Below are 4905 nucleotides of genomic sequence, written 5' to 3' on the forward strand. Positions count from 1 at the left end.
ATATAAATAGATAAATTATACATACCTACCGACGATTGACCTCAAATCTATGAATGCACTCAAAACATTTTACCTATTCAAATCAGTTTCATCACTATTAATATTCTATTGTAATAAATAAAAATTATTAGTAAACACTATCATCACACAAAACACAAAAATAATATTTATCTATTCACACTGTTCAATTGTACTGTTAACATAAACACGTGTTCTAAATATACTAAACAAGCGCACAAGACATAATATTATTATTATGACAATTATGTTGAAGACAGACACGCGTTGCACAGAACGGAGGTAATCTAATAAAAAAAAAAAAAAAACCCATTCTTAAATACATACGATATACCTAATATGTATATAAAATATCAAAATAAAAAAATGGAAAATAGCCAACACTCCACGCTCTACTCTACGAGAAACATACGAGCGTCACCGGTGCGCGGCGCGGATAGTGCGCCCGGCGAGCTTGTCCGAGAAACATTTACCACCGCTCAGCAGTAACTACACAAGGCCGGCGACGGTCGTCGGTGGTCGCGCGCGCGTAAAAATATTTTCTTATTATTATTTGTAATATAAATAATGTATTATCATTTATTTTATATGGCTAATATAGATCGAATGAATGAATGTATTTCGTTATGATAAATTTATTAAGTAATATTTTTTTTAATTTTATTTATATTACATACATATATGTATAATAGTAAAATAATAATAATAATATAAACAGTCAATGCACATTCATTCATTTAATGTACACACGCACACGTTACGTACACGTCCTAAAATGAAAACTAACTCTCGACGCTCTACTAGAAACATACGACATACTACTCCAATGCCGACGCGGACTATTGCTCTCGGTATAGATGTGGAGCGAAACAGCCGTGCGCACCGAGTCGGACGGAGGTTCTCGCTGCCGCGCATCATCGTGTATTACTCGCGATGTTTCTGTGGAAGAACACAAACGCACGAATGTGTGTGCGTGTTTGATTATTTTTATTTTTCTTTTTAATATATATATATATATACATATACATACTTACGTGCGCTTTGTTGCACACGGTGTGTTACCTATATATTATTTATCACCGCGTTCGCAGACCGGACGGTGACATTCAGCAAAATCCGCTCAAAGTGTGATCTTTGTGAGACTGTCTCGCCGGTGTTATCTGTGATTATAAAAGAATTACGCTTTCAGGCGCCACCCAAACTCGGGTCGCCGAGCGTGTTCGACACGTGCGCGGTCGCTGCGGCGGCCGCAATTGGAAATAATGTTTGAAAGAGGACGCATACGCGCCCATCGTCGAAACGGTGTGCGCAGCGTCGTGTTGGAATTTGTCCCTCAAGCTCCGGGCGTTGATCGTATCTAGTGCGAATACAACATATGTATAATGCCAGCAGAGTTTTTAATATGTTTACAATAACGTATTGAATAAAAATTGAGAAGTTGCGTTTAGATGAATGTTCAATTTTCAAACTGCCAAAACACATCGTCGTCGACGTCGTCGTCGTCGTCGTGTTTGACGCAGTTTTATGTCCCTCACAGTGGTCGAGCAGCGTTGTACATCACCTCGTTGCGAGACCGTGACGGGACGGCCGCTCGTAGACCGGTCAAAGTATGTCTATCGAATTGAAGCGCGAACGTCGCGTCGTTTGTAAATTCGACGCGTTACGTTCACGCGTGTCGAGTAACGCGCGCAAGCGCGTCTCGACGCCGCCGAAGCTACGGCTCGCCGAAGCCGCGTCTCGCGCGCGGCGTTAGGCGAGTCGTTTGCGTAAGCAGCTCCCTGGTTGATCCTGCCAGTAGTTATATGCTTGTCTCAAAGATTAAGCCATGCATGTCTCAGTGCAAGCCGTATTAAGGCGATACCGCGAATGGCTCAATATATCAGTTTTGGTTCCTTAGATCTTACTCAGTTACTTGGATAACTGTGGTAATTCTAGAGCTAATACATGCAATCAGAACTCTGACCAGTGATGGGATGAGTGCTTTTATTAGATCAAAACCAATCGGCGGAGGGCCTAGCGTCCGAAGTCGTTAATTTTGATGAATCTGGATAACTTTTGCCGATCGCATGGTCCAGTACCGGCGACGCATCTTTCAAATGTCTGCCTTATCAACTTTCGATGGTAGTTTCTGCGACTACCATGGTTGTCACGGGTAACGGGGAATCAGGGTTCGATTCCGGAGAGGGAGCCTGAGAAACGGCTACCACATCCAAGGAAGGCAGCAGGCGCGCAAATTACCCACTCCCGGCACGGGGAGGTAGTGACGAAAAATAACGATACGGGACTCTTACGAGGCCTCGTAATCGGAATGAGTACACTTTAAATATTTTAACGAGGAACAATTGGAGGGCAAGTCTGGTGCCAGCAGCCGCGGTAATTCCAGCTCCAATAGCGTATACTAAAATTGTTGCGGTTAAAAAGCTCGTAGTTGCATTTGTGCGCCGCGCTGTCGGTGCACCGCATCCGCGGTGATACTGACACGTCTGCGGAGCATATCGTCGGTGAGCCGGCGGTAAAACGCCGGTTCAATATCAAAATCCTATCGCGGTGCTCTTCGGTGAGTGTCGAGGTGGGCCGACAATTTTACTTTGAACAAATTAGAGTGCTCAAAGCGGGCTCAAAATGCCGCTTGAATATTTCGTGCATGGAATAATAGAATATGATCTCGGTTCTATTTTGTTGGTTTTCAGAACTCCGAGGTAATGATTAATAGGGATAACTGGGGGCATTCGTATTGCGACGTTAGAGGTGAAATTCTTGGATCGTCGCAAGACGAACATCAGCGAAAGCATTTGCCAAAGGTGTTTTCATCAATCAAGAACGAAAGTTAGAGGTTCGAAGGCGATTAGATACCGCCCTAGTTCTAACCGTAAATATGTCATCTAGCGATCCGCCGACGTTACTACAATGGCTCGGCGGGCAGCTTCCGGGAAACCAAAGATTTTGGACTCCGGGGGGAGTATGGTTGCAAAGCTGAAACTTAAAGGAATTGACGGAAGGGCACCACCAGGAGTGGAGCCTGCGGCTTAATTTGACTCAACACGGGAAATCTCACCAGGCCCGGACACCGGAAGGATTGACAGATTAACAGCTCTTTCTTGATTCGGTGGGTGGTGGTGCATGGCCGTTCTTAGTTGGTGGAGCGATTTGTCTGGTTAATTCCGGTAACGAACGAGACTCTAGCCTGCTAAATAGGCGTCGTCATTCAAGGTGTGCGCGACTCTCGGGGAGCGCAACTCACTGGCGACGTATTAAAATTCTTCTTAGAGGGACCGGCGGCTTCGAGCCGCACGAGATTGAGCAATAACAGGTCTGTGATGCCCTTAGATGTCCTGGGCCGCACGCGCGCTACACTGAAGGAATCAACATGTTCTCCCTGGCCTAGAGGCCCGGGCAACCCGTTGAAACTCCTTCGTGCTGGGGATTGGGGTTTGCAATTATCCCCCATAAACGAGGAATTCCTAGTAAGCGCGAGTCATAAGCTCGCGTTGATTACGTCCCTGCCCTTTGTACACACCGCCCGTCGCTACTACCGATTGAATGATTTAGTGAGGTCTTCGGACCGACACGCGGTGGCCTCACGGCCGTCGGCGTTGCTGGGAAGTTGACCAAACTTGATCATTTAGAGGAAGTAAAAGTCGTAACAAGGTTTCCGTAGGGGAACCTGCGGAAGGATCATTAACGTTTTCTTTGTTTTGTGCGGCAACGCTAAAAACATATAGAAAAACACACACGTGTAATGATTTACACAATTAAAATCGAATCCGCGAGGGGCGAGACCCTCTCGCGTCGATTCGCGACATACTAAAATAATATGTGTTTGGACGCTTTCTTTCGTTAGCGTCTATTCGCCTATTGATATTATTGTGCATAATCTATCATCCTGTGTCCGGCGACGAGATGTCGATCTGAATGCGCGCGCGCGATTGATTCAATTCGATTGTGTGCCGCGGCGGATCGTACATGGTTTTGTCCGGATCGTTTGATTTATTATGTTTGTCTAAATCCTTTTTATTATTTTCTCATACAAACGAACAACAAAACAAAACGATTACCCTGAACGGTGGATCACTTGGCTCGCGGGTCGATGAAGAACGCAGTTAACTGCGCGTCATAGTGTGAACTGCAGGACACATTTGAACATCGACATTTCGAACGCACATTGCGGTCCGTGGAGAAATATCCAGGACCACTCCTGTCTGAGGGCCGGCTGCATAAAAACAAATAGCCACACTGTTCGCGCGACGGTTGCCGTCGCGCGTGCTCTTGACGGTTTCGCGAGGCCGAGCGCCGAGCGATCCGTTCGAATATATGTTCGATCACGTTTCTTTTGAACGTTTTCACGTCTATACGATACTTTTGTCGCACAAGTAAATTCTCCCCGCCGTGCCGTGTCTATCCGTAGCGCGGGCGCGCGTCGAGTCTTTACGCAACGACATCATCATCGACGACGACGACGACTACAACGACAACAACGACGTTCGCGTTTACGCGTCGCGCGTGTTTGCACGCATCGTCGCCCGGTCCATTGCGATCGAGCGACGGGCGGCGCCGGTGCGCGCGTGGACGTGTCTCGATGTCGGCGTTGTGTTGTGTGTGCGTGTTGTGCGTCGTCGTGGGTGTCGTCTGCGTTCGGCTCGGCCGAGTTCCTCTCACTCTTGTTATCGAGAGGAGGAACGAGGAGCGCGCGCCCGCCGCGTCGCGGCTGACGCCTAGCGTGCGCGTGCGGTGTTTGTGCAATTGTAGTGTGTACGAAATTATTGTGGAGTGTTTAACGGACAATGCACAACGGAAACTGTGAACGAACAGAGTCAAAAAGCGTCTACTCGACCCTCTAGACGAGTGAGAGAGTGAGACGCAAAGGTGACGCGCTGCTCTCGTGCAGCA

At 47.0% G+C, this 4905-nt stretch overlaps 2 non-coding genes across 2 annotated transcripts; both read left to right on the forward strand.

Annotated features, from left to right (window-relative positions):
- The first annotated feature begins 1793 nt into the window (after positions 1-1793).
- On the forward strand, positions 1794-3699 carry LOC123690653. Its single transcript, XR_006751252.1, has one exon. It is a non-coding gene; the product is annotated as a small subunit ribosomal RNA (ribosomal RNA).
- A 371-nt stretch (positions 3700-4070) lies between these two features.
- On the forward strand, positions 4071-4227 carry LOC123690652. The gene has a single exon (XR_006751251.1). It is a non-coding gene; the product is annotated as a 5.8S ribosomal RNA (ribosomal RNA).
- Positions 4228-4905: the final 678 nt, after the last annotated feature.

The sequence above is a fragment of the Pieris rapae genome, unplaced genomic scaffold, assembly GCF_905147795.1.
Source record: "Pieris rapae unplaced genomic scaffold, ilPieRapa1.1, whole genome shotgun sequence".
NCBI lineage: Eukaryota > Metazoa > Arthropoda > Insecta > Lepidoptera > Pieridae > Pieris > Pieris rapae.